This window comes from Mus musculus, chromosome 9 (genome assembly GCF_000001635.26).
Source record: "Mus musculus strain C57BL/6J chromosome 9, GRCm38.p6 C57BL/6J".
Lineage (NCBI taxonomy): Eukaryota > Metazoa > Chordata > Mammalia > Rodentia > Muridae > Mus > Mus musculus.
Window position 1 is genome coordinate 12,867,550 of NC_000075.6, and position 20,190 is coordinate 12,887,739.

The following is a 20,190-nucleotide window of genomic DNA, read 5'->3' on the forward strand; positions in this document are numbered from 1 at the left end:
TGAATGAAATACCAGCCAGCTAGGCAAGTTTATCTCTGTCACTCAGAGCTAAGCAAGCTCTGTTCAGACTCTAGTCCAAAATACAAAAACAGAGGCCTGAACTTAAACCATCTGGCCTGTGCTTCTGCCTTGGATTCAAGAATTGTAAAATTTGATGGGTGCAAATTATTCATGAACGCCCAACCTGCACTGACTCTTCCTCCAGCCTAGCCCTTCCATTATGTTTGGGAACATCATCTGCAGCCTCATCAAGTTCATAACCATCATCACAGTAAAGAGAAGTCAAAAATGAAAGCAAACCAATATGAATGATTGTTTAGTTCAACAATACCATGCCTCTAAGGATACAACAGTAAAATCCCTGAAAATAAATGTTATGATGGTGAATTGTACACAAGTCATCTCAGCACAACTGAGACCAGTACTATGACCTAACCTGAATAAGGAGAGATTCTAATAGATTATGGGAGCTAGAGAGATGGCTCAGAAGATAGGAGCACTGTCTGCTCATCCGGAAGTCCTGTGTTCAATTCTCAGCAACCATGTGGTTGCTTACAATGTGGCTTACAATCATGTGTAATGGGACCTGGTATTCTCTTTTGCAGTTTATGTAGACAGAGCACTCATTTACATCAAAGGAATAAATAAATCTCAAAAAACACATAAAGAGATTATGGTGATATTTCTAATTTTTGTTAGTTTTTAATTCTTCTGCTTATTTCTCTTTTTTTTCCAAGTAAAATGAAGGAAACATTCCAATTCATTAAATATTATCCTCTTTGGATGCTGTTATAAGTAATGTTTGAGTAAGCCACTGACATAAACATGTCAAAACAAACCTCTCAGAGCCTCTCGGATGTTCTCCATCCAATCATTAATAATAAGAAAAACAGCAACCATCGATTCTACAATGTTGACTACTGTCAAATGCAGTTCCTGCTGTTAACTATGTATTAAGTACTTTAGTCTTAACAATTACTATAGAAAGGAAGCATGCTTTGTGCCACTGGATAATGCCTCACCCAGTTTCTTAAAGAGGAATGGACTTATGCCACAAGAGTGTGCTTCTGCAATATGCAGCTCAGCTTGCAGAATGACTGATCAAGCAGTGCTGGGCCAATGAGGACTGGATGGATGTCGGTGCATCATGATACTTTTGCACCAAGCTGGGAAAACTACAAGATTTTAGACTTGGTGATCTCTGAGTCACTCTCTGAAGTGGTTTGAGGACTCCTTTATAATTTTATACAAGTCCAGCTGCCCTAATGCCTAATCATTCTGTTGCCTTTCCTATTCCAAGAGCACACCATACAGCATCAGACATGTCTTCTGCCCTCACTTCCTGGTCAGAATTTCATGTTGTTCACTCTTGATAAGCACTGACATGATTCTGATCATCTGTGCAGCTCTAAGAATCAGGTGCCAGACATTAATGTAACAATGGCATACCCTAGTGATGCTAAGGTACATGATGCTCAGGAGATTTTGATCCTCACCACCCCCACCCCCACTGAACACACCATGGTAAACATGTTGTCTCCTCTCCTGCCACATCTGCCTCTATTTGACTTCACATTATGTCTTTTAATACCATCCTGAAAGTCACAGTAAACTTAATTGGATTTAGAGTCACTATGTGACAATCTGACTAAAACAAACATCCAGCATTGTGAGGACCTTTCAGAGAAGGGTCACATGAAGGGGAAAGACCCACCATGAATGTAGGTCAGAACTGTTACATGCTCTGACCACTCTGACTGACAGGAGGGACAAAGGTAGGAGAGTACCTGTATTCCCTATTCTCTGCTTCCTGACCTGCCACGAACTCTGGCCAAGTCAGCTTGACAGGCTGAGAGGCTTGGAAGCTACTCATGAGGCAGAGTTTCATGGAAACTCACCTCCTGGAGTCTGGCGTCCTCTCTAACCCATACATTAATATTCCATTCCCGAGTTAGTCTGGTGTATGGATCCATGTGTTCTCTTTTAGTATTATCCTATTATAAGTCTTTTAAGATTGAATTCTGACATAGCCAAGACTTCACCAGTGTTCCAACGTCCTAGAAAATCCTTGAGCAGACCATGGGCTTGGAATTCAGTAAGAATGTTGCCTATTCAGTGACATTCAGAATTGCCTCTGGCATTACACTATCACTTTGAATAAAAGCTAGGTCACTGCCCTACAAGAATTTACCATCATCTAGGAAGAAGGAAGTTTGAGACCTAAGGAGGAACCAGACTAGATACTTAGAACTATAGATAGCTGAGTTACACCCATACACACGTATTTACAATGGCCTAGCGGGAAGGTAGACTATACAATAGACTAAAATAGGAACTAGGGCAAGGGCACAAAGCCCTTGACCCTGGCTTCTAAGATTAAGTGAATCTTAGGTGGAGCTCTTGTTGATCCCAGTTGTTAACAATGAATTCTATCCCAGGTGGTTCCTGTTAGACCTTCTGTGTTTGTATTCCTCTGTTTTGTGTAAGAATCCAGTAACCTCTTTGTACCTTGCTGGTGTGTCACCCAACTTCCCTATTTTCTTCTGTATAAAAAGTTTGATGCTCGATTTGACAAATTACATTCAGATTCTACACAACCTCTCCTGTGTGCATCTGTCTGTCATTCCATCCAACGCTTTGCCCACCTGCTCCAGAGACCCGTTCCACGCAGACAAAGGGATCCAGAGGGTCTGCGGCACTGACCCACAATGACAAGAATGTTCTACAATGCTCACAGATACTCATCCTCACCCTGATGTACTGAAAGTCAAAAACTATGAATTGAAATCAAGCTTTCCTTCCATAAGTTGTGGCTTTCTTTGACGATATAAATGGAATACAAGTGATACAGAAAATTATGGTCATCACTGTACTTAAATCTAACCCTGTGATTCCCAGACCATCGGAACTGTCTGTGGGAAGAATAAGACTTTGGAGATGCATGCTATACAGGAAATGTAAGTGTAGCTTAATGGGTGGTTCTGTGTGGTACTCAAAAAGTGAGACTAGAGACTAGCAAGATGACTCTGTGCATAGAGCCAGGCCTGACTACCTGAGTTCAGTCTCTGAAAATTTCACATAATGGAGAAAAAGCCTGTAGGCTAAGTGGACCATGCCACCAGACAGAACTGGTAAAGGTAAGTGACCTCAGACCCTGGTATATCAGACTTGAGATCAGCAGGAGTTGAATCAGTTCCAACACATTTCTGTACCTGCTCTAGAAAATGTGACCACAACACTGAAAGGACCATAGACAATCGGTCACATAAGGAAACACCTGGATTCTCTCCCCATGAAAACAAAGCATCACTAACATCTCAAACCGAGCAAATAGGAATTACCTACCCTTAAATCCCAACCCACTCTTCAGTGTTTATATAATACCTGTCCACATAGAATAAAGCACACAAGTTATTTTGCTGAGGATCATCTGAGATTGCCTGTTTTTACTGAGCTTTAACACTTGAGGAAAAGTTCTCTCTCATGAAGCATTCAACACTGGACCTTAACCTGCCTGGCTGGTCAGGCTCATGCTGCCAAAAATACCACCGATGCTGCCACTTCTGCTGGTGATCCTGGCACTGACACAGTAGCGGACTAGATATGAAGGTCCTTGGCTACATTCCCTGTGCAGGCTGCCCAAACCTTGCCTCTCGTCTAAGAGCTGTAATACTCCCAGCATTCCTGATAGGTCCAGAGCTTCAGTGGATGCTATTCACCCTAATTCTGCTTTGCTTTCTGGGAAGACAGCAGACAACAAAGAACCTGGTCCCAAAACTCTTCTCTGACTTCTACACACGTGCAGTGACATTCACATGGCCACATACATAGAGGGGGGCAGTGGGGTTCAGGAAGGACAAGAGGATGGGAGTGGATGGGTGGGAGAGCACCCTCATAGAGGCAGAAGAAGGAGAGATAGGGTAGTGGGTTTCCAAAGGGGAAACCTGTAAACAGGAAAATATTTGAAATTTAAACAAAGAAAATATCCAAGGAAAAAATTTTAAAATTAAAAAAAAGAAGAAAAGAAAATATTTTAAAATTAAAGTAATTGTTTAATAATAAAAATGCAATAAAAAAACTGAAATAGAAATAAAAACATAATTTCTATTTTTAAATGCTCAGGTTGGCCATATTACTTCAAGTTGAAGATATGGAGATTATAACCTTTGAAGATACTGGTGCCATTAAGCAGAAGTTGAGAACTTCTCACTGGGATGATGATTAAATTCTACCATGGCAGATTCTGATGTCTAAATCACAAACACATTTGAAAGATTGTCTCTTGAGAAATGAGCACTGCTAAGTTGCCTTGTTTGCACAAGGCCACCTGAGGAAGTGCTTTTCAGGATTCAGCTGCCCAAGCACACAGAAGACACAGCAGCCATGATAAGGATCCTTCCCTACTTTTTCAGCATATGATGAACCTTATACACCATAGCAGGCTGGTTTTGCATATTTGCAAAATGGAACAGTTGCTGTGTCATGCAGGCTTGCAGCTACATTTTAAGGATGATTTAAGAGGCCAGACAACGTGTAACATGGTAGGATTCCCAGCAGGGAGCTCTGAACGGGGAAATAAAATGGACACTCTATAATCGTAGAGATGCTAAAAGTATAGAGTGCTCCCAAAGACAAGAGAAGTCTGCCAGCAAGAGGTATGCAGGCTGCAAACATGAAAGCCATAGGGAATAGCTGCAGAACCCTTCAGAACGCACACCATGACAACAATATTCTAGACACAGCATTCATTCTAAAGAGGTGTCTGCTTTTACTTTATAGTCAATTCAAAATACATTGTGTGAGTTGTGTGTTTGAGTGTGTGTGTGAGTGTGTGTGTGTGTGTGAGTGTGTGTGTGTGTGTGTGTGTGTGTAACAATGAAAGAAGAGGTAATAAAGTTGAGAAGGAATGGAGGAAATAGACATCTGCATTTCTGAAAAAAATGATATCAGTAAAGTCCCTTTTACTGATTATTCTAATCTGTTTAAAAATTGAAAATGTTTAGTAATTATTTTAACTGTTTAAAGTCTTCATGTCAAGGTTTCACATTCCTTCTGTTGTTACTTCAATGTTGCCTCCTTGCTTTGCTTTAGGATTTTCTAGGACTTCAGTCTTTATCTCAAATCTCTAATCATTAGTGACACCATGTTCTCCTTCTCTTAAGTGATAAAGGACAGCTCGAATTTAACTGTGATAAATTCCCTTTCCCTAGACAGTGGTCCTTTGTTAGAGAGAAGGCTCTGAGTATATTTCATAAGGCTTATTATTTCCTTTTGAGACTCACAGACTTTTTCTATCTCCAGCCTTGAATCTGGTATGGGTTTTTAGAAACACAAAGCTCTTGCCAGCATGATGCTACTAGCTATAAATAAGGACAATTAATTTTAAAAATTGCTAGGAGAACAAAAAGCTTCTGTAAGAGGTTAAATTTATTTTACAGATTCTAGATAGATAGTTGTCTAAAGAGAATTATGATCTAGGGCAGCAGGGTTAGAGAGAATTTTACAAGAAAATAGAATGGCAAGATATTCTAATGCTTTGATGCTTTTACATATTGAATTACAACTCAAAACACAAACCATCAAGACAATAAGCCAGTTTTTAAAAATGGGATAAGGAATTTTAAAACATTCTAAAAAATACAAAGAGTAAAGATATAAAAATAATTAATATATTTTATAATAAAGGAAACATATTAAAGCTTTTGTTATATTTCATCTCACCGCAGCGACATTAACCATCATCAAGTGCAAATGAAGAGCTGGAGAAACATCTCAACAGTTTGGAATATGCTGCTCTTGCAAAGGTCAAAGTTCATTTTCCAGCATCCATCTTGAGTGGCTCACATTGGCCTGAAATTTCATGTCCAGGAGATCAGAAACCCTCTACTTTGGCCTCCGTGGCACATGCATTTACGTGCACATACCCTCACACAGACACATACATATTCATATACATAAAAATAAATCTTAGACTTTGTGTACACAGCAGGGCACACATGAACTCATAGTAGCACAAGATCTGTACAAGCTCAAGCCAGAGAAAATCCCAGCATGGAGAAGGGAGACAAGCATGAAGTCTCAGCACCAGGCATTTGTAATTGATAGCTTGCTGGAAGAGGGAAAGTCAGTTTTCTTTAACAGTGCATTCTATGGTAAATTGTCAGTGTTCTGATGGAAGGTCATACATTGAAGAGTGTGTGGGAACCACTAATTGGACATGATGGGGTTAGGGGATGATATGGCTGCATATTAGGGAAAATATGTGTATTGCTATGTGTGTTCATATATTTGAATGCTTGATCCACAGCTAGTGGAACTGTTTAGACTAGATGTATTCTTGTGTAAGGAGGTGTGTCACTAGGGGTGACTTTTGGAGGCTAAAAATTTAAGCCATTCCTAGTTAGCTATTTGTGTTTCCTGTTTGTGTATTAGATGTAGGCTCTCCGCTACTGCTCCAGCACCATGTGTGGCCATGTTCCTGGCCATGATCATGGTCTCTAGCCTTCTGAGACCTTGAGTACCTTAATTAAGTGCTTTCTTTTATAAGTTACTTTGATAATGCTATTCTGCCATAGCAATAGGAAAGCAACTAAGATATCAGTACAGATTTAGGGGAAATTTAGGGGAGAGCGAATACAAAAATACATTGTACAAAATTCTCAGAGGAGTAATAATTATCTTTATCTTATTTGAAGACAGATTTAAGATCAAACAGATCCTGGCATGCATGTATTAATGTAAATCAGTGAAGCAACAGACAGCAGTCTGATCTCATGATGCTGAAGAGGCTCTTCCACAGTACTGAGCAATAAGACCCTGAGCTTATACCCACAGCTTTATTTCCTTCCAGAGAGACACCTGAACAACCATGCTCATTGCAATTTAATTCACAATAGCTAAGGAATGGAACCAGCCTAGACGTTCATCTACTGTTAACCTAGTAATGAAAATTGGTACACATACACAATCAGTTTGTTTGGCCATAAAGAAAATGAAATTATGAAATTGCAGGTAAGTGAAAAGAAGTGACAGAAATTAAAATGAATGAGGTAACTGAGGACCAGAAAGACAAATACCTCATGTTTTCTTTCATATGTGGATCCTTCCTTGGGCTTTTTAGACATATAAGTCTAATTTAGAATATTGTGCAAACCAGAAACTACAATAAGAGTCACTAGGGGTACATAGGGGAGAGGGAATAGTAAAACATAAGCAAAAATGGAAGTAGAGAAGGAAAGTGCTGTGGGTGAGATTAAGTAAGAAGAGTCCAGAGATGGCAAAGATAGGGGATGGGGGAGGATTACCTAAATGTGTGGATAAGCTATATAAAAATATATTATCCTCTAACCCAGTTAAATCATAATTTTCTTGAATGGGAATTTGAAGGAAGCTGTCCCCAACAGATGTAGCATGCTGCTCCTAAAACCTTTCGGTTACTAAGCAAAATTCCCAGTGCCTAGTGTCAAACACATGAGTTGTTGGTCATAGTAGTCCCAGAAGTTTCTAAAACAATGTAGGCTTTGACAGGAGTTACTAATTATTAGAGAAATGAAGTTAAATCTGTGTGAGAAACCTATTCCCTGAGTGCTAGCTTCCATGGTTCCAGAAAGTGCTATGGAAGAGCCAGCTGTGAACCACATGTTTACAGACAAGATGTCCCCACTTGTACAACAGTGGCATGATTGTTAAGGGGACAACTACTGCTTTTTCATTGAACTTGAATTTGAGCCCACCAGAGAGGACTAATGCCTGCTAATGTAAGCCTAGCCAAACACATGTGGATAGGGAATTAATGAGCCCTAAAGAGAACACTACTGCTATTCAGTTAAATTAACATTCTAAACATCTGCTTATATAGACAGACAAGTGCTACTCTAAGCATTAATCAGACAAGCCTATTTTCACAGTGAACAGCTGTAAATGCAGAGTCACAGCTGCTCAAGGTGCTCACAAGTGATGGCTGAGTGCTCACCTCTAAACAGGACTGTAGTGCTTTCATGTGGTGACCAATATTGTCTCCATAGCCCACCTGGTGGCACTATTTTGGTAGTTTGGGAGGTGTGGCCATGCTTGAAGAGATGTGTCACTTGAGCAGGCTAGAGTTCAAACACTGGAACCATTCCCAGGTTCCATGTGGCTTCCTGATTGTGGATTAAGATGTGAACTTTCAGGCTAATGCCTTGCCATGCTTCCCTACCTTGACAGTGATGGGCTTTAATCTTCCTTGAAACATAAAACAATTAAGCTCTTCCTTCTTTGTTTTAGTCATGGTGTTTTATAACAGCGATTATGTATCAAAAGATGGCCTAGTCGGCCATCACTGGAAAGAGAGGCCCATTGGACATGCAAACTGTATATGCCCCAGTACAGGGGAATGCCAGGGTCAAAAAAAATGGGAATGAGTGGGTAGGGAAGTGGGGGGGGGAGGGTATGGGGGACTTTTGGGATAGCATTGGAAATGTAATTGAGGAAAATATGTAATAAAAAAATAAATTAAAAAAAAAAGCAACAACAACTAACTAATACAAGGGAACACTATGGAAGAATGCAAACACAGGAAGATCAAGAGAGAGCTTCAAAATGACCATTACTGGGCATGTCACAACCATGGCAGACAAGATCTCAGAGCAGCTGCTGTTACCCTTACAGTGCCTGCACAAGACTGGGGACTTCATGGACTGGGGAGGGGCCTCTTCTTGCTGCACCATGACTACCAATACATTCTTGGAAATGGGGAATCATTGTCTTTGATGAGACCACCAAGCTGCAGAGGCCAGTTCCAAAATCAGGGTCCACAGATGGCCCTGGTTAAACTCAATGAGTCAAAAAATAGTTTAAAAAGGCATGATTGTAAGAAAGAGAAATGGGATTGACCAAAAGGAAAGGAAGACTAGAGAGTCTGGGAATGAGAGTAATTACAGTGTATTATATACAAGAATTAATTTTTAACAAATAAATTTAAATGAAATAAAATAAAATGAATTTAAAAGTATAATGAAAAACAAAATGAGATAAACATCAAGTAACAACATAAGGTATATGCATTTACATATTGCTGTTATTCTATCAATATTTAATTTGTTCTGTAGAAATAAGGCCCACTGTATTATAAAAAATAATCAATTTTCAAGTTTGTTAATCCTTGGAGATCATATCTTATTCTCAATAAAATATCACCATCTGGTGGTATGAATTCTAAACTGCAGGCAAAAGATCCTATAGGATTTTACAAGTAACAGAATTATCCCATATTCAAAATGAAATCTTATTCAAATAGACCAACTACTTTGGTAAGAATGAACGATAATTTTGGAACACCAATATGAAAAGCAATTTCAGACAGGGATATTCAAAAGACTTTGCACCCTGTTTGCAAATCCTCATGGCAAAGATTAATAGAAAACACATAATCTACATTGTATGATCTATATTGTAGTTTCTGTACAGTATGATATAAGACCCTTTTCTCCTTGTGGTCCTAGAGATGGTTTAATGATCCACACTTTGAGAAACAGTTGCCCTAGGGTATACTTGCCATAGGGCAGTTAACAGGTAACTTAGACTATGTTCATGATATGAGTGAAGGGAAATGACTTACATCTGTATGATTTCAGCTCTGCAGATACAATGATGGCTACATATGCTCAAGCACACATCCTTACATAATCCACAGACAGGCCAAATGTGGGATGTAAAACAAATCAATAGCAAAGAAGTCAGAAGCAACACAGGTATTGAGCTTGAGAAAACCTGGAGCATTGGAATTGTCTTTCAGGGACATCAGGATTGTAAATCAGGATTTACAATCACAGTACACAGTAACTATACAAATGCAAATATCATGGAGACAATTAAACACATAATTTAAATGTTTGGCTACAAGGGCAGTGAGAAATATACACCTTGGTACACCAACACTGATTAACGGTATTTAAAGTTTAAACATTTGTCTGACCAAGTAAGTAAACACTTCCACTCCAGACAGAATATCTACAAATGGGACTCCAAGACACTTGGCATCTTAGAAGTCTAGAATTGTGATAGAACACAGTGCTGGTAGTCTGAGTCCAAATTACAGTCCACTTTTGTGTAAACTACAAGCTAAGAATTTCTTTTAAAGACCTGCTAATTTTTATCTGCATTAGTATTGTATCTGCACGTATGTATATGCAGTCTGTGAGTACTTGATGCCTTCAGAGGCTAAAAGGAGGCAAGGAATAATCTGGAATTAGATGACAGGTGTTTGTGAGTTGCCATGTGGGTGCTGGGACCTGAACTTGGATCCTCTACCAGAGACTCTTTCTAGGCTAAATCACTTTTTAACAGACCTATGTGGTAATGAACAAAGCACCAGTAATGGCCACAGATGCAGGTGTTGATTGTGAATACAGATGCACATATTGATCATAGCTATAGATACAGGAGTTGATCATAACCACAAATGCAGGTGTTGGTCCATAAACTAGTTTGTTATGTAGCCATTTGCAGAAAACACTGTTGGCAGCTTGTCTAGATGTTAGATGTGACTAGAGCATGACATCTTCAACTCAAGTGAGGCCAGATCTCCTAGAGGAGGGAAAATCATGTCAAACACTGGGCCTTGTGGTAGATAAAGGAAGGTGAGGAATTTTGAGCATCACCAGAGCCATGATCAGTACATTACTGAATCAAAACTTGACTGGGCTATGAGGAGGTGGAAGCAATAATAGATAGGACTCTTGCAGAGTTTTCCTGCATACAAGATCTGAAAAAACAGTGAAGGCATTAGTGAGTTTCTGCAGTGAAGAGGCACACACACACACATGTACAATCACACATTGATTTCTATGAGAAACATGGAATTGGGATGCACTTTTGTGATGCACAATGCAGAGAGAATGATAATATACAGCTTCTCTTGGGCCAGTGAGGGATAACAGGTCTAGTCATAAGCATGAGCCTTGAATGAGCAAGGTGGTCCTCCACAGAAACATGAAGATGCCCCTTGGAGGAAGCACACCAAGGCTGGAGTCTGCACATTTTGCTTTCTGGAGGCCTCCATTTTCTTAGCAAGCAACAAGGTCAAAGGCTATAAAAGTGGATAAGAGAAGTCATGGTGAAAATTTGAAGCTAGTGTATACAGAGATTATTTATTTTGTAGAGGGAAAAAGACAATAATTTATAAATACAGTACCTTTGTCCTCCAGCCATGAGGGTTAATTCACAAAACTTAAGAGAAACTGCAGGTGAAAATAGTTCACACAGAAGAAAGGACTGGGCAGGCACAGAGCTTGATTGGTGTTTTGCCAAATGTATACATTAAATCAAATGTAGCAAAGTATTTGAATGGGCTGAGTAATTGTGCAGATAAATCATGGATATAATCTGAAAGTGATGCAAGGGTCTGCCAGAGCACATAGCATTTCATTGACACATACACAAGGTATGAGGAGTATACACACTCTAAAAAAATGGAGAAAACACCAGAAGGGATTTAAAAAAAGACTACAATAGAAAATATGGACACCTACTAGCAGGTTGTTAAGAACAAACATTGGGAGGGATATGTAGGCAAAGAGAACAGGAAATATGTTCTTAAAATGAAAGAATGGAAGATGTGTTACAGAGTGCAATACAGAAAGAATATCTCTGTTCTTTCCTGGAATTCTGTTCTGTCTATGTGGCTTACATAGTAAATTCACTCATGTTACAGTTCACATCAATGCCTCTGAATTGGTGGAATGCAAAATATTTTTTTTCTATCTTGAGAACCCAAATAAGATCATTAGGAATCAGAATTAAAATAGTAATTGTGAGACTAAGTTTTCAAACCAAAGAATTATTCTGATTAAGCACCTGGTAGTAAAATTCAAATTTACAAGTGCAAGAGAATGAGAAATGGTTTAATGAATAAAAGGTGAAAATGTGTCACAGGTACACAGTAGACAAGAGCTCAGCTTTATATCTCATAAAAGCATGTCTTTACACCAGGCATCAATTTGTGAATTCTCTCACTAAGCCCAAAGCCACGCTGCCATCTTTCTGAGTGCTGCCTAGGGGTGAATCCTTGTGGAAGAAAGGCAGAGGAAGGCAAGCTTCCTCCTCCTTCACAAACAAGTACAAAGACTACAGTGAGGACACGGGCCTTAAACTGGACCACTCTATATGAACAGAGAGCCCTGAATAATAGTTAGCTGTGTGAGTGAAGAGTAATAAAGAAAAGCTAATGAGACTCATTTATTTCACTCTATTAAAAATAACCATCGAAAATTGACAATTATAAAGAAGGCAGCTTAGCCTGAGTATGTTTGTCTATTTGCTCTTCCCTTGTAAAGACAGGGAAAGAAATGAATTTGAACTTCAGTGGGCAGAGCATACCAGAACAGGGGGAAAGAATAGAGCAGCAGAATTCTGTTAGAACCAGAGCTCCCTCTCTGCATTCCATCCACATTCCATAACTGGGGATGGAAATTTCTGAGGGAGACATGTGTGTCACCAGCAAGACAGAAATCAGTGTCCATGCTAGCCAGGTTCACAGACTGTTTCTGAAGCAGTGGCTGCAGCTGCCACCCATCAGCGTCTTTCTTGTGCCTGGCAGTGTTTCCTTTCCTGCCAGGCAGTATGGAGCTTCTTCCACCAACACACCTTCTCCACAGTCAGTTCCCAGCTGTGGGCACTATTACAGTGTTTTAGTTTCCACTTGAATTTGGAACATTTTAGCTTCCTGTTTCCTGGGTCCTGCTGAGTCTTTACACATGCACTTACATAAAAAAAAAAAAAAAAAAAAAAAAAAAAAAAAAGGCTCTAGAAGAACATGAAGAAACAAGCTGTGAAGGGAATCTTTGTAGTCCAGCCCACGTTGTGTTTTTACATAAAATTCCATCCTGCATAACAGCCATGAAACATGGTACCACATTTTAAACATTTCCTGTGATTAATGAAATCAATTTATGAAAAAGACTCAGAAATTCATCTGGGAAACAGAAACTTTGATACAAATTTTATGAAGTCAAAGATGTTCTCCTAGACTCTTCATTAGCCTGAAGTTAGAAAATTTTTATTAAACAGTGCTGTATTTCCATTTTCTCCCTTTTTGAGTTATTCTAAAGGAAAAGAGAGAGAGAGATTAGCGTATTTTTCACCTAAGATTTGTTTCTCTTCCTGCGACAGACACAAAAGGGTCTCAACATGGTAAGATCCCAATTTATTGGCTTTGTGGCCAAAGGTTGACATAAACAACAGCATCAGCTCATATCGAATCTAACTTCTAGATAATTCTAGGAAGAATCCACCTGTTCCCACTCCCAAATGATCCCCTGGACTTTTATCCACTCTGGTCTTGCAATTATCCTTCCTACACTGCTCCTTGTATTTTCACATTAAATAGATTTAGACTAAACATGAGAAATTATTGAATGCACATTATCTGTCTAATTCCATCCTAACACTTTCCCATGTATCACTTGGCCATGATCTTAAAATACCTATTGAAGAAATGACCTCATATATTAATTATATTATTATTTTTTGAAACAAAAGAAGCCATCAGAAAGATGAAGAAGTCTCCCAAGAACTCACTAATTTCAGAACCCAACCTTTTCCATGAAGGTATTAATCTGTCCTATAAATTTATTCAAACACTCTATTAAATATTTAAAAGCTACACACATGTTATCCATTGAGACAGTATATAATTAATATGTTTTTTCAGTTTTTATAGACAACATACTTTTTCCATGTGTGTGTTATGTTTAAGATTCTATTGTCTTAGCAAAATTCTTTTAGAACCAAATCTGAAGTGCAAACCTAAGAGTTCTTTGGAAAGTCAGTTGTGTTGGATAGTGTTTTGCTGGGGCAAACATGTGTAGGAACATTTCCCTGAAACAGACACAGGTGAAAGTCTGTTATGCTAACGCAAGCACGTGAAAGGATATGTAACAAAGGATTCTTTGCTTATGACCTGCATGCATTGGTCCACCTTACACTGTATAGTTGAGCTGCATTTGTTGAGACTCCACAGAAAGAAATGCATAAAAACTTTTGGTGGTATGTTGGCAGCTCCTTGCAGCATCCATGGACTCAGGCTGATTAGCAAAGTGATGTCATCAGAGACAGACTCACTTGCTGAGGCCAGACACACGGGGAGGCACGATCCATAGAGGACAAATGATGTTTGGAGGGAGTATGAGTAGAGCAAGCTGTGCAAAGCTTATTTGTCACATGCCTTTGCAGATCTTCACTTTGCTGAGAGGAACAGCCTAGAACGTCTCCCAGTGTTCCTGTTAACCCTGGTCCCTCCTGCTCATTCGTCCAACTTGGCTGAGGATGGGATGTTCCTGCTAGGCTGTGCCACTGCCCCTGCTGACCTGCAGAACTGCTGAGCTGAACATTTCCTGACAATGCAGATGGGATTTGCTCCAAAGACCCATTTCTAAACAGGTCCATTTCCCCGTATCTTTTATTTTCCACTATCTCTGGTGGAAAGTGGGCTAGAAGGGAGATTAAATTGTTTAATAACCATCATTAAAACTGAGCTTTGAAAATTTTAAAACCAGTTATCTATTTTTCCCCAAATTAATAATTATTAAAGGTTTTTAAGTCTTAGGAAAAACTTTTTGACCCTACGGTCAGGTATTGGTAAGTAAAAATGAGAAAAGAATAATACCTCCCATATACAACACAGCAAATCTAGTTGAGTAAAATATTCAGTAAGAAGAAGGCTTTTTTAAAGGGATGATAAATATCAGAATCTACATGGATACACTTCTATTGAAAATTTAATTATATCACAGTATCACCTGTACCACTTTTAAATGTTAAGGAACAGTTTTGGCATCAAAGAACTTAAGATAATTATTGAATAACTTACTATGTATGAAAAAATCAAATAATTTAAAAGTATTAAGCTAATAAACAAAATCCTCTTCATTAAAGAACAGGTCATTTATTTGACTGCTACAACAGAACTTGAAAGATACCATTCCTTAGCACTAAGTGGCAGGTTTTACTAATTAAGAATCCCTTGTTTTGCATTTGTTTTCTAAAATATTTTAAAGGTAACAAAAATTTTAAAGCATATCTGTATCCACTTTTGCTATTGTAACATAAGGCTGTATATAAAGTACATAATGAACAGAAATTTATTGGCTTGTGAATCTAGATTCAGAAGCACTTGACCAAAGGATTAGTATCTGTCAAGGGTCAACTCATCCAATGACAGAAGACAGGAAGGGCAAAAGACACAGACATAGAGAGACGAAGATTGTGCAACCTTATTTCTATGAGAGTTTCACCACTCTATTCACAAAAGCAGGTGCCCCATGTTCTCCATAACTCTCAAAGGCATCTTCTCAGTGTAGCAGCCGCCATTAATGCCAACATGAGTCTTAGAACAAAGATTCAGATCCTAGCAAACTAGACCAGTCAATGCAGACTGAAATCAGATGTTGTAAATGGGAGGTTCTGTTTTAATTGAATATAATTATTAGTGTGATTTGTGATACTACTGTAGAGTCTCACCTCCAGGCCTACAGCAAAAGAAATGCAGAGGCTTGCCTCTCCCTCTACTTCCATTTCTTGAGGAATCAGTACATGCTAGCTGGGCCCAGCCTTCTTCACACATGCCATACCTTTGTATCAACATTGAATACCCAGAGGTATTTATTCATAGAAACCAACTGACCATGGGGAATCAGGTAAAGTGTCTTCTCTCCCTTTCCTGTCTACAATTATAAATTGCCCACTCTCATCCCCAGCCCCTTAGTAGACCACAAGAAGGGGTCTGGTTTTCGTCTTTGAATCCAGATCCTCATGACAGATCCAGCCTTTCTCCTTCCTGTGTACTCTACCAGTCACACCCTCCCCTCTAACCCTTCCCCATTCCTTCCTGTCAGCCTCTAATACATAGGAACTAAAAATGCATTCTTTTCTGGACCCCCAGTGACAACACATGGCAGGGGCTCAAAAACACTCTCAACAAGGCAATCTACACCCACCACATGCTACTACAATCCAGAGAGGACAAGAGAAATGAAGGAATTGGACACCGAACAAATGTAAGATCACATGACAACATCTAGAATGTAGAAGACAAGAACTAAGAAATTATGTTTTTTAAAAAAATGAAAAAAATGAAAATAAAGCATACCCAAGCCTACAGGACACATTGAAGAGAGTTCTAATGGTATGCTCATAGCACTAATCACCTGCATTAACAAAATAAGTAAAATAGAGAAAGTCAAATTGAATACTAGTGACTTGATGGCACACCTGAAAGATCTAGAACAAAAATAGAAAAAAGAAAAAAAGAAACAGAGTTGATTCTATGAGAAAATCAATAAAATCAATAAAATTAAAAAATCCTTAGCCATATTAACAAAAGATGAAAATAAAATTAATTACTAAGGCTAGAGGCAAAGGGGGGATATATAGAAGATACCAAGGAGATTCAGAGAATCATAATACTTTAAAGATCAGTGTTCTACCAATTGGAAAACCTAACCAAAAAAAAGAAAGAAAGATAGATAGATGTTGGGAGCTATTAAGACAACGCTTTTGTCCTGATCTCTGAATTGGGCCTCTCCCTACCCCCCCCCCAGAAGAAAAGGGGGTCAAAAGCGGGCCACCAACACACCGTTCCGAGAACAACTACAGAATGTTCCAGCCCTAAGTCATCGCCAATGTCCTGACCACACCCTGATACCACCAAGTTCCTGCTTCCCCGTGTAACTGCCTAAAGAAAAATTTCTACTGCCCCATTCTTCCTGATGAGAAGTACTTCCTCTTTTGCTTGTGCATTTAAGCCTTGAGCCTTGCTGAATACAGTTGACATCTTGATGCTTCTCAGACTGTTTACGTGTCGTTTCTCGCCCTTGGTGTCTGTCCTTCTCTCCCCCCCCCATCTGGTTCTTAGGAGAAGGTCCCCTCTAGACCCTCGAATAACTGGACCTGCTGGACGGGTCAGATAGATAGATATCACCTACTAACATTATAACAAAACTAGATTAGTTTAAATATATCTATAAAGTCTCCTAAGCAGAAAACTTCACAGCCAGATGAATTCAGCACAGAATTCTAAAAGACTTTAAAGAAGAATTAACACCATTATTTCTCAAATTATTCCACAAAATAGACATAGAAGAAAAAGTGCCTAAGTCACTTTATGATTACATTGTTACCTAAACCACAGAGACCATACTAAAAAAATTACAGGGGGGCTGGTGAGATGGCTCAGTGGGTAAGAGCACCCGACTGCTCTTCCGAAGGTCCAGAGTTCAAATCCCAGCAACCACATGGTGGCTCACAACCATCTGTAACGAGATCTGATGCCCTCTTCTGGTGTGTCTGAAGACAGCTACAGTGTACTTACATATAATAATAAATAAATCTTTAAAAAAAAAAAAAATTACAGACCAATTTTCTGTATGAACACAGATGCAAAAATTCTCAATAAAAAATTTGCAAACTGAACATAAGAATACATAAAAATATCATCTACCATAATCAAGAAGGCTCATCCCAAAGACATGGGAATGATTCAATACACAAAAAGTAATACATATAATATACCATATAAATGAACTAAAAGAAAAATCACTTGATGATCTGATTACATACAGAAAAGGCTTGTGACAAAATTCAACACCTCTTTAAGGCAAAAGATATGGATAAAAGGCTAGGGATACAAGTGACTGACCTCAACATTATAAAAGTGATTAACAGCAAGCCCACAACCAATATTAACCTACAAGGAAAGAAAGACAATGCATTTCCTAAAAACATGAACAAGATGGTCCACTCTCCATCTTTTCAATATAGCACTGGAGTTCTTAGCTAGAGCAATGAGACAACTGAAGGAGGTCAAGGGGAAACAAATCAGAAAGTAAGAAGTCAATGTACCTTAATTTGCAAATACATAAGTAACTTTTAAAATTCCACCAGGAAATGTCTACACCAATAAAAATTTTCAGCAAAGTAGCAGGATACAAAATTAACGCACAAAAATCACTAGACCTATTTTGTATAAAAAATGACAAATTGATTGAGAAAGAAATAAGAGAAACAATATGTTGTTGCAGTAAATCTCCAACCCAAATATGCCCTGCAAATGAAAACAAAACTCAGTTAATATTAATACATGCTGTGCACCTAGATTGGGCAGATCTACCGATATACTAATATCTTCCACATCTATGAGACCCCTTAGAACTTTTGGTTTCTCCAGGCCATATCCTTCTGCTCCACTTTTCTTCTTCCTCCTCCTCTGCATCCTTTCCCTCTTCCGTTTTCTGCTTCTTCTCCCTACCCCCACCTTCTGTTCCACCTTCCCTTTTATCTGCCCAATCATCAGCTCTCCTTTATTTTACAAATTAAGGTGGGATGCAGGTTTACAGGAAATCAGCTGAGTGCTGACTCATTCCTTGTTAGCAGCCACTCACAGGAGAATGGAATTAATATCAAATATAATTAGCACCAGGGCTATCCACAACAATATGTTTCCCATAGGTTGAAAAACATAAAATAGTTTGGGGTAACTCTAATCAAGCAAATGAAAGGCTTGTATGATTAAAAACTTCAAGTCTTTGGAGAAAGAAATTGAAGAAGATAACAAAAAATTGAAAGATCTTCCATGCCCGCACTTCAGTAGGATTAATCAAAACCACCCATCCTGTCAAAAGCAATCCTAATAAAATTTCAACACAATTATTTACAGACCATGTGAGGACAATTTATAACTTCGTATGGACACACACACATGCAAAACAGGATAATTAAAACTATCCTGAAATATAAAAGAAGTGCTGGAAGTATAGCCATCCCTGATCTCAGATTGTACTACACAACCATAATAATAAAAATGGTATTGTTTTGGCATAAAAAGAGATGCATTTATCAATTGAATTGAATTGAATTGAATTGAATTGAATTGAATTGAATTGAATTGAATTGAATTGAATTGAATTGAAAAACCAGACATAAGTCCACATAGGTATAAACACCTGATTTTTAACAAAAGAAGTCAGATATCCACACTAGAAAAAGGACAGCATCTTCAACAAATGGTGATGCTCAACTGAATGACCTTGTGTAGAGTGCACATAGATCCATACTTACACTTTATACAAAGCTTCACTCCAAGTGTATCAAAGACCTCAACATAAAACCAGATACAATGAGTATGATAGAGAAGAATGTGGGGAATAGCCTTGAACTCCAGACTTCTGGACAGAACACTAATAGCACAAGCTCTGAGAACCAAAAGCTCATAGTACCGAAAATCTTCTGTACAATAAAGGACAACATCTTTTGGACCAAAAAGCAGACTACAGAGTGAGAAAAGGGTTTTAACCAACTTCACATCAAATAGAAAGTAAATATCTAAAATATATAAAGAACTCAAAAAATAAAAAAGAAAAAGAAAACCAGCACATCGAGAAAACAAATAACCCAATTATAAATTAGGGTATAGAGCCTGGCATGGTGGCACACGCCTTTAATCCCAGCACTCGGGAGGCAGAGGCAGGTGGATTTCTGAGTTCGAGGCCAGCCTGGTCTACAAAGTGAGTTCCAGGACAGCCAGAGCTATACAGAGAAACCCTGTCTCAAAAAACAATAAATAAATAAATAAATAAATAAATAAATAAATAAATAAATAAAATTTGTAAAAAATTAGGGTATAAATATAAACAGTTCTAACAAGAGGAATTGTAAGGGCCCATGATCCACTGAAAATTGATACCCTAGACTCAAATAGTATGTAAATGCAAAGATTGTTTTATTCTGTAGAAGTATAGCATAATGGGTTCTCTCATTACCAAGATAGAGAGAGACAAACAACTGAGCCCCAGGGCCTGATTTAAAGCACTTTAGGGTAGGTGACCTTTATCTTGCTCCATCTCTAGGGACATTCCATTACTAAAGAATGGGGGCTGAAAACTGTTGCTGGGGAAGGTTGGAAACTGCTGCTTTGTCCTTGCCTCAGGCCAGGTGGCAGGGCAGCCTCTACTGGCTGGGCAGTTTCTGACTAGATTCCTGAAGTCTGTTTTTTTTTTTTTTTTCTTGTTGTTTTTTGTTTTGTTTTTGTTTTTGTTTTTGTTTTTTCTGGTAATTGACTTGCCTGTACTTTTCCAGTCCTTAGGTATAGTTTCCTGAACTGCCAGTTTGAAGCATGTCATGGAATCAGCCTTGTTTTCTCTCAATGACAGGAATAAG